The 11221-nt window shown below is 40.8% G+C and overlaps 1 protein-coding gene across 1 annotated transcript in view; it reads left to right on the forward strand.

Moving 5' to 3' along the window:
- The first annotated feature begins 1124 nt into the window (after positions 1–1124).
- rnf19b (ring finger protein 19B) overlaps positions 1125–11221 on the forward strand; it is a 28415-nt gene continuing 18318 nt past the window's right edge. The window contains exon 1 of the mRNA XM_010745705.3: positions 1125–1351. The gene's annotated coding sequence lies outside the window, so the exon portion shown is untranslated. The remainder of the gene's footprint in view (positions 1352–11221) is intronic.

The following is an 11221-nucleotide window of genomic DNA, read 5'->3' on the forward strand; positions in this document are numbered from 1 at the left end:
AACTGTTTAAGTTGGGTTGAACTAATGAACCCTGTGCAACGGGGAACTTAGTTTAAAGATGAAGAACTTCTCATCTTGAGTTTGACAATTTTTGGTCACTGATCGGAAAATATTTATACTAAGAACCAAAGTCAAACATTTTAGTTTTTGTAGCCAAAAGTCACATTTAAGGGCTTTTTAAAATTGATGTGACACCATCACCTCTGACTACTGTTCATTTATTTTGTTATTTAGAAATATATACATTTATAAACATGAAGTGCAGAAGCAGTATTTCACAGTCGGAGCTGGTTATAACTACTTTATATGCAGATGGATGGTGTAGTTCAGTGGTTCCCAACCTGAGGGTCAGGCCCCTCCAAAGGGTCGTGAGATGATTAATGAATACACAGATCTGTTTTCAATGTTTAATGTTTCTCTTGTTGGTTATAACCTTTGTCATTGTTTTACCTGTTTTGGTTCTAAAAGATTTATAATTATTGTAACTAACAGATTTTAAATCATGTTGATGCTGCATTCAAGGTTGTCTCTGTCTGTTCTCACACTAAGTCACACAGCACCAACTATTTCACTGACTCTGGTGAAACTGGATCATATTTTATGGAGGAAATGTTTTCTGGTTTTTCCCCTCTGATGTCCTCCGGCTGCTCCGCCTTCAACTCTCTCTGTGAGTTTCCTGATGGACAGTGAAGTAAACTGCTGCCAGCTGTAGCTGCTGTTAGGTCAGTCTGTTAGCCGTGCTGTGAGCTCGGAGCACCGGGTTAATGTCAGTGTTGTCGTGCCAGAACAGGAGCTGGGCAAGTGACCTTGTTCGTATTTCTCATGAATGTCCCATAAAATAGAAACTCTGCAGTGAAGCACATCAGACCTCCACCTGCTGAAGTAGAACATGGCATGTTGTAGCCATGACAACAGCATGATGACATCAGACGTGGCCTCTGATTGGCTGATGAAGAGCTCACAGGTGGAGTTTGTTTATTCGAGCATCAAGACGAGTTTCCAGATAATTTCCCCCCCTCTGTGTCGTGTTTCGGTCACACGGGAGGTTTTTTACGGTAAACGCTCAACTTCCTGAGGGTGACGCCACGGGGTGGGGTTTCCGTACTGTGGACGGCGTGACGTCACCGACCGGGGCTTTCCTCCCTGACGTCAGAGGGCAGAGGCAGAAGCGGAGCGAGCTGCGGAGATTACACGGAGCGCTCCCGGGGCGCAGGACGACCACAGGCCCGCTGTCACCGGACAGGAGAGCCCGGACAGGAGGACGACTAATTCTTTTTTATTATTATTATTATTCCTACCGATCCAGGAGGAAAGGAGAGAGCCGCCGCATCGACAACCAGCCCTGAGCAGGGTGAGTGCTGAGATGACATGGACCGAACAGAACCAGAGAACCAGAGGAAAGGCCAGCTGAGCCTGAGCTGTGTTTCTGTTTCATTATATCCAGCATGACAGTCACATTTCCTGCATCCGCTTAATCAGGAGGGTGAAACCAGATCAAACCAAACATATAGGTGTGTGTGTGTGTGTGTGTGTGTGTGTGTGCAAGGTCTGGAAATAATCACACAAAATGTCTTCAGCTTCAGCTTCAGTACAGTCAAGTCATCCAGGGTGTCTGAGAGTTTCAAACATTCCTGTCTGCTCCGCCACTCCCTGCTCTGTGTTTGGGCTGAGGACATGCTGTCTTCTCCAGAGAGGACAGAACAGGATGATCATTTGGAAATTTAAACCAGAGCTCAGAGCCGAGGAGATGTTATGATAAAGTGTGCTGTGAGAGGAGGTCATTAAGAACACTGCACACACACACAGATGTATTATTTGTTTGTGTTTCTCAGGGTGGAAAAAGGTGTGGCGAAATGTTCCAGTATGAACGGTTTGTCATATTTCTACCTGTCTTTGGATAAAAAACTAATTTTACAGCAACATAAATAGAGAAACAAAAGCTGGCACTCGTCTAATAACCAGGTGAGGTCATAAATACCTGTTGAGGTGTTGGATAACACCAGTTTTCCAAGGAATCTGTATGTCTCAGGATTTTATTTCAAGACTGGTCAAGACCACAGCTGCTGCGATCCCACCAAAGTGTGCGGCAGCATCCAAAAGAAAACACCCAGCACACAAAAACACTGGCTTCATGCTCGCTGTCTGAGTGGACTACATGCTGTCTGGTCTCGGTCTTAAAGACTTGGGCAGGTTTAGGTGGCCTTGAGTAACAACGCTGTCGTATCATAAGCTCTTCTTTGTGTAAGTGTGTCCTCTTTCATGTTGTTGTTGTGTGAGGTCTGTTTGTTTCACATATGACAGGTGTGTAAGTCTTCAGGTGCGATCAGCGTCTAACATCTCACCTGTCTGAACGGTCATGATGCAGGGAAATCTGGTTAGACATGAACAAAAATCTACTTTTTCTTTTTGTAATTTTATAATTTGACACCCAAGAGCTCGACTAAAGTGGCCGAAATAATGCAGACGTTAATCAAAGATATATATCACATTTCCACGTATGCCTGTGTCGACTGATAACGAAGAGATCACACCGCAGAAGAGAAGTGACTGAGATGAATCCGTCTGTTAAATGAGGTCAGTGCTGCCGCAGATGCAACCACGCTGTCAACGTTAAAACTTATATAAAGAGTTGTTGTCGGTCTGATCTAAGAGCTGAACTGATCTAGAACCACTGATGTGCTTTTCTAAATCTCCTTCTCCTTTCCTCGGAAATGTTTTCTGGCTAAGTCACGGTATGTAGAAATGACAAAAGAAGTGAAACCAAAGATTCTGCTGGATAAGATCAGACAAAATCAGTTAAGAAGGGTAAAATCCAGGTCAGCTGGACCTCTGAAGAAGCCTGATGTGTTTTCACAGATCTAAAACCAGGTCCAGATGCCCCAGATTTACCTGGTCGACCTGGACACACAGCACAGAATAAAGGGCGTATTTGTTTGTTGTTGTGTTGGGAAATGACCTCGGATAACATTTAAAAAACAGAATATTTCATAACAGATGTGAGGTCAAACACTCTACAGATGTGTTTGACCATTACCTCATCAGCAGTAGGTTTGGGTTCCCGTGTCATTACGTGGTTCGTGTTACAGACAATAGCTGGGATGCTGGATGTACCGTGTCCGTGTCCGAGCTTTGTGCTGCTGTTTCCTCTCTGAAACCTGAATCCACTCGTCCAGTTTACTACTGTTACTGCCGGCCCGGTCGTCCGTCTCTCCGCGCAGGCCTCGGTTTGTGTGTTTTTATGTGTATGTGGGCTCGGAGGTTTTTGCTCTTTGCGACTCTGCAGACCTGACATTAAACATTCAACAACTCAGCAGTGTGGCTCCTGAACGCTCCTCTAATTATAGAAGCTGATTCTCTCTACCTTCCACCTCCCAGTGCATCGCTGTGGACTCTGTATGTTTGAGTGTGTGTGTGTGTGTGTGTGTGTGTGTGTGTGTGTGTGTGTGTGTGTGTGTGTGTGTGTGTGTGTAGGAGAGAAGAGATGTGTTAATCAGAGTCAGTGGGAAAGAGAGGAAGAGCTCCAACTCTCCATTTGTGTTTCCATCTGCCTCCCACTGCATTTATTCCTAAAAATCATAACGTTGAGTTTTTCCAGAACGTCGGTTCTGGAAAAAACTACTTGGTTGTTGGAAACTCAGTTAACTACGAAACTTGTCATTGTTTGTGGTCATTTCATAGAAAATGAGCTTCTTCTGAGAAATTAGTAGTCAATTAATTGATTCATCAATAGACAGACAATGATTTTGGCTCTTATTACAACCTGTTCACTATTTGCTGCTTTTATTATATGTTTGCACTTTGCATTGTTGTCTGATCAGAACAAACCATCTGTCTTTGGTTTGACTCCAACCAAATATTTAGTTCATCAAACAGTCGATAAACTCTCCAGTTCTGATGTAAACCGATAACTGCCCGCTGACTTCTGTAGAGGCATTGTTTTACTTCACGTGGAACCACACCCGTTGCTTCTGTTGTCACTGCCAGTAGTTCCTCTTCAGATGCTGATTAGCCTGAATCACTGCGATTTGGACACAGTCCCGCCGTTTGTCTTTTGTAGCTGATAACAACATGAGTCAGTGAAGCGTTTGAGATATTAGAGATATCTGCCTCTTTAGCTGCTACGTGCACCACGATGTTCACCAAATAGTTTGTCAAACGTTTTCCCACAAGTCTCAAAGTTGTGTCATTGATTACACTGGGGAACACAATTTTTGTTGAGTTAGGTCTGTCAGCTGTTTTCAACTAATTTTTGGGTGCAGAATCCAAAACTGATCTCAGTTTTTCTCTATCACGTCAAGTTTTTGAACGATAGGATCCCTGTTTTCTTAAAAAATCTGAAAAATACTGTACTCAACAGACATGTGCTTGTTTCCGCTAAACAAAAGTAACAGTCCAATGATCTTTTTGGGGATGCCAAATGCAACTGTTCACGTGTTCCTTTGGTCCACATCCGTAAACTCTCCACACACTGCTTGCACACTTTGTGAGGGGCCCATGGCTTGTTGTCTTGATCAACGAGTTTTACTTTAAAATATGCAAAATATGCTTGTTTGACAAATGCACTGATGTTTGCTTTCCTGACTTGGAATGGTGAAACTAGCACAAATACAGCAAAAGGAGTCAGGAGCAGACATGATCTGGAACAAAGGAAATATAAAACACTAAGATGGAATAGTTACAAGCTTTGAAAACTACAAAAACAGCATCAAACCAAACAGAACTTACAACGGTATGCACATGGTTACAAGGTGAAGAGAACAGCAGCACAGATCCTCTTCATTCATACTATGCTGGCTTTCTGTGTGCAGATATTGACAGTACTGACCTATTGGGAGCTGCACACACCTCTCACCGCACTGTCTCAATGTGACTGCACGAACAAGTTGCCACGTAGCTGCAGATGAGTCAAATCGTGATCAGCTGACAAGACTACAGCTGATCAGAGGAGTTTTGCTGATCTGGAGGGTAAAAACTTGACATGCTAGAAAAAAAACTGCAATCAGCATAAAAATCTAACTCAACCGAAATAAATTGTTCCCCAGTGTTATAGCAGCTTTAAATCTCCATTAACATGATGAATATTAATTAACTAACAGCAGCCGCAACTTCTGTGTCGACCCAAAAATGAGGTCAACGTGCAGAAACTTCAGTTACTGCTGACTGGTTGGGAACCGTGAAACTGTCGGGCCACATCTGAACCAAAACTCCGGTATCATGTTCATCAAAATTCAAAACAATGCCCAACCCTTCTTATCGTGTGTTTGCAGCACAGAACTATTCACCAAATAGATGTTTTAAATTTTATTTAAATAAATTGGCTGACCAACAGATAGATGGACGGATAGATAGAGTTTCTGTTCAGTTTCCTAAGAATGCAGCGTCATTAAAGTGGTAATATGGAAGTTGGCCAACTGTGTGGTGCATTTCCACTGAAAAGGGCGTGTGAACATCTTCAGTACACACACACACATGTTTTAAATATTTTATTCTATTCAAATTTTATTTTGGCATTTGCTTAAGGGCGTTAAAGAAAGCACAAAGCTTATGTTGAGGCTCATTTTACCAGATGTTTGCATGACACACACACACACACACACACACACACACACACACACACACAATGACAGACTGCTCAGATTAAGTGTGTGTGTGTGTGTGTGTGTGTGTGTGTGTGTGTGTGTGTGCTGGATTCCTGGGAAGTGCAGGCCATCGTGTTTGGTTGTCAGGGTGGTTTTTCCACAGAAGGACGAAGCTGCTTCCATTATCGGTGATATCACTCCATCAGCTCGCCCCCGCATGTTCATGCCAAAAACAAATCACTTTGCTTGCAGAATAACACAGTATCTACAGAGTTTTCTGTGGGTGGCTCTGCTGTTCGGAAAGTGTTTCTTGTAGACGTGTGAAATATTGACAGTAAACAATAAGTACTTCATGTTCTGTGTGACAGAAACTTCAGGCCTCAGGCTGTGTGTCTTAGTTCAAACTGTTAGTTTCATCCAAGGAGGTGTTGATTTTCCTATCAATAAAAAAACATTCAAATAAGTGCAGTAATGACAGTAAGTATCATTAGCATTTATATCGTGTCTTCCCACACTGACTTTCAAACCCCAAGGAACCATAAACGTATGAAAAACACGACAGATTTATCTGTGTGGTTGTGGAGTCTTGAAACTGTGTAGAAATTGTTATCTTTGCAGTTTTAGATGATATTATGATTGTATTACATATGGTCAAAAACCAGCAACTTTGCAAACATTCAAACATCAACAAGGTCACCAACAGCAGACACAGCAGCAGCTAATATTACTGATTAGTCCAACAGCAGTCAGCACAGCTCGGCGTCTGTCTTTCAGCCTTTTATTTCACCAAATTGTTGAACTATTTCCTTTAAACTCAGCTGATATTTCTTCACACACGTGACGGTTTTACCTTGTTGGTTTTGGCTTGAATGCTGGTTGCGCAGTTGTTTGAACTAGATTTCGTGGAAACTAAAAAAAATCCCAGTTGTCTCTTCGCTCTAATTGTTGAGAGAAATGCCCGGAGCTGTGCCAGTTCACTTACTGTCTGCTGTAAACATGCATGTAGATGGGAACTAGATCAGCTGATTTCTTACCCATGAACACATTGGGCCTGACTGATGCATGTGAAGCTATTTGATGGATTGACAGGAAATTGTTGGATGTAGGTAGTGAAGATGGTAAACAGGACATGAACGTCAGCTTATTAGCAAGTCAGCAAGCTCACGTTGGTGTGAATTAAAGTCAATTCTGTTTCCAGCCTGTTCATGGAGCTTTCAGCTGCATTTCACAGTCTTCATCAGCCAATCGAAGTTGGCTTGACTTTATCAACTGGAAGAGCGGTTAAGTGAAACCTTCTATAATTTTTATTTGAACCATTTCTTTTCCTGCAGATGTTCTTTGACACTCTGTGTTTTATGTGACAGTGACGAAGCAAAGATTGCGTCCTGTTTCCTAGTTGAACCTGTTATTTCCACAAACATCCCATCAACATTAGAGAACCACAGTCGGACTAAACAGGGGGTCATCTGTTTGTATCACTGAGATGCTGAAAGAGGACTTGGCCTTTCTGAATTATTGATTGAAAATGTTTCCCAATTTTGTGGTCGTGTGATGAAAGCAGCTGTGTGGGTGTAGGCAGGTACACCCAGTACACCATTAATCAACACTAAAGCAAAAGTTTGGCAGTTTCTTCCTCTTGTAATGTGTCATTACAACCCAGTTAATCAGTCGTGATATCTAATCTGTGTGACTCAGCCGATCCGTCTGCTCACTGGAAGTAGCCTTGACTTGTGTGTGTGTGTGTGTGTCTGTGTGTGTTGCTGTATTTTTTCTGCTAGGACCAAATGTTCTCAAAAAGATACAGAGATCCTCTAAAGAGAGGACGCTTTGCTTGATCTCTAAAAGGAACATTTAGCCACTAATAGAGAATGTGCAGTCTGCGTTGGTGATCTTCGTGGTCCATAAAAACTATCTCAGGGCTGGACGATGCCTGACAACAGAACATCGTCTACTTCTTTATTGCTGTTGGGTAAATACAGCTGAAACAACAAAGTCCCCTCACTAGTTTCATTAGCTACACCTGTCGTGAAGATATGTCTCTGAACATAACTTCAAATATTAATATAATTTCCACGGCCATCTCAGAGCTCTGATTCTTTAGTTGAAGTAGCATATTCAAACACGTTGTTGGAGTGATTTAGAAGTTTTTATCAGACACTTTGATACTTGTTTTCATCCTGAATTCCCACTGTTAAAACCTGTGGTATTTTAGAAAGATAGAGGACTTTATTGATCCCCAAAAGGAAAGTCGAGTGTTCAAGTACAAAGACAGAAAGGCATGAGGAAGATAAGTTTTAAGTTTTAAGAGTATAAATAGAATTAAACAAGTCTCGGAGAAGGAAGAACATATAGCTCCATCTATCCAAAAAAATACATATAACATCCACATTTTTTAAATCAAAGAAGCAGGAGAAGTGATAACACTGTGAACTTACCATTTTAAGATAAGTGACATTTTAACTTCATTAAGTATTGAGTATTGCTACTTTACTTAAGTAACAAATCAGAATATTTCTTCTGTCATTGGTAAAACCTGTAAAACAAGTTTGCTGTCATGTTGATGTTGCTCTGCGTTACAGCCGGGCAGCTGCTGAGGGGTTTACTTTGTTACTTCTGCACCTATTAGCTAATGGTCACCCCCCCAAAGACGCACACACATTCACATAATGCATTATTAGCTCCTGGTTGAGTAGTGGGACCACCTGTTCTGTCCAGAGACCGTCAGCCCCCGGCTCTCAGATTATCAGGGTTTTAGTCAGTATCCCTACAAACACTCTGAGTCGAGCCGTCTTCTGGACCTCGGCTCTCTGTGGATCTGTCTGTTCACGTTAAAACAATGTCATCGGTCAGTTTAGACTACAGGCTTTTAGCTGATGCTCTTATCCAAAGTGATAAGATGCTCTTGAACACTGAGTGCAACAACCGGATAATCATTTAAGTCTGTTTAGTGAAACGCTGGAAAGAGAAATGTTGCTAGAGAACTTTAAGATTTAATGTTTGAAGTTTTATCTGTCTATCTTTTGCTGTAACATAATAGATAATGTGCTGATTTGATTTGTTGGGGCATGTTTTGTTTTCTTCGCTTGGTTACATGAAAATCTTTTCATGTTGAAATCATGAGTGCACATTACTAAAGCCAAGTGTTTGTTTACAGTAGGGTGGAGCGGCATGTTTGCGCACCAGCACGGGGGTACGAGCTGCATTTTATTTTAAGTTTTCGGATGAGTTAGCACAGATTTGGAACTGTCACAAGTGAGTGAAGCAATAAGGAGTGCAAAGTTAAGAGGCGGAGAAGAAGCCTGACAATCCTGAGAGTCTGAGGAAAGACTTCAGGACATTAATAAATAATGTGTTTGGCAGAATGAGGAGAAACATATTTCCTCACTGTGACATGATTATGTGACTGGAAAAGGCTGCAGTGTCACTGATGTGGTGGAAGTTGAGTAAGTACAAGTACTGCGCTTATGGTCAACTTTAAAATACTTGTACATTACAGAAAATATGAAGCTTTATTGTATTAAATATGTCAAAGTAATAATCCAATAATGTAGTATAAGTAATTTATATTATTGTTAACAAAACAGTTTGCTCAAGATAACATGAATACTAATAATGAAACATATTCACACTCTGACATTTAACACAGTAAGAACTCTGATATTCATAAATAATGCACATGTTTCGTACTTAAACAGGATGTTTACTTGTAATGGAGTCATTTCAGTGTGTGGTGCATGAAACCCTGTGCAATCATGTCAGTACTGGTAAACATCTTGTTGCATAACAGCAGTCAGCACACCTGTAGCACACAGCTGATTACTGTGAAGCTCAGGTACGTGTGTGTGTGTGTGTGTGTGTGTGTGTGTGTGTGTGTGTTTTTGTTACCTACTGGGGACCTTCTATAAATACTGACCTTGTCGGGACCAGTCGTCCTTATGGGGACCAAAGCTCGTCAGAACGTAATTTCCGAGGTTAAGGGTAATGGGTTAGGGTAGGGTTTGTGTTATTCTGTGCACAAAGAATGAATCAGTGTTTGAATGAATGTCCTAACGAGGATAGCTGTACAAACTTGTGTGTGTTTGTATTCTTCATTACGGCCTCTCTAATGTAGAATAATCTGCCAGAGGAGCCCACGCAAGCTGAATCAGTTTCATAAACCCTTAATTAAATATTTATATTTATCTTATTTATGTTATTTAATAGATCTAAATGGCCCCCATGGTTCTTAAGTTTTGCTTATGCTGCATTATTAGATCGTTTTAGGAGACACTTTACTCATTTTTTAGTCATTTTTAGATAATGCTTTGTTTTAATGTCTTGTTTTATGCATTGGTAAGTGCTGCGAGAGCGTGTCCCAAAAATACAGTTACACAATTTTGGTTTTATTGATTTATTATTTATTTTTTCAGTGTGTTTGCTGATGCCTGTTTGTCCATGCCATGGTTGCAGCTGATTTTAATTTGAATTACTTAGTTTAATAAAACTACATTTATTCAATTTACAATGATAGAAAACAGGAAAACAGCAAATCCTCATAAATAGCATTATATATTATATTTTTAGCATTTTAAATAATACATTGATTATCAAAATTTCAATCAATTAATCAAGCAATAGTTTTAGAAGTAGTCCATACTCTTTGTGTAGACAGTTAAATCTACATCTAGCTAATACAACAGCTCTTCAGTCATGACATGACATAATCACAATTAAACAGTTACAACAAAAATGAAACACTGTAACGGTGAGCCTTATTGCAGGACTGTATTAGACTGTGTTCGTTTTCGCTTGGTGTACCTGTACCAGTATATGTGTGCGCTGCCAGTTGCAGCATGTTGCTTGGCGCTGCAGGGAGAGACTCGAGGATCCCAAAGTGCTGAGGCGTAGATTCACCATCTAAAACAGAACAGTGTGTCTGAGAATAGATCACCTGCAGAACACACACCTCTCTCGCTCCCTCTGGCTCGTGTCTGATTCGGGAAAACCCATTACAGACGCTGAATCAGGCTGTAAGGTTTGATTCTGGTAGTTTGGTGACACTGAGCGTTATATTGTTAAAACATCCCATAAAGACACAAGATTAAAAAACCCACTGGTGGCCTTTAAAGGCTGCATTGTTTATTACATCACCTAATATAAAATGTGTTGCTGGGTTGAACAAACAACATACTAATGATGATTTTCTTTCTGTTTCTAGAAGAAGTTTGTTGTGATGTCATAAAAGTGAGAGGAAAGACGCTTTTTTTTTAACACTGAGTCGTTAAAATCAAACTGGTTTATCTCCGTTTAGAGACTGAAAGAGCAATTATAGGATTTCTTTTGTACAAATTTAGGTCTGACGGTGCCCAAAGTGCAATAAAGGACACTGGATTTGTTCATGGCTTCAGATATAGTACATATTCCTTATATGTAGAAGTAGTAGTAGAAATATGAAATACCTAATTCCTATAAAACAGTATAGTTTTGTCTTGAGAACACAAAGTGTTCAGCTAATTGTAGTCTTGGCACAGATGGCGAGAATAAAACCAAACAGCAGATTTCTTTGTCCTGAGACGCAGTTTAGTTTCCAGATCTGGTGCTTCAACACAAGATTATGCAAGATCTGTGCATCACAGAAAACACAGGCTGCTTTTTTTGTAGTT

Source organism: Larimichthys crocea, chromosome XIII, assembly GCF_000972845.2.
Source record: "Larimichthys crocea isolate SSNF chromosome XIII, L_crocea_2.0, whole genome shotgun sequence".
Classification (NCBI taxonomy): Eukaryota; Metazoa; Chordata; class Actinopteri; family Sciaenidae; genus Larimichthys; species Larimichthys crocea.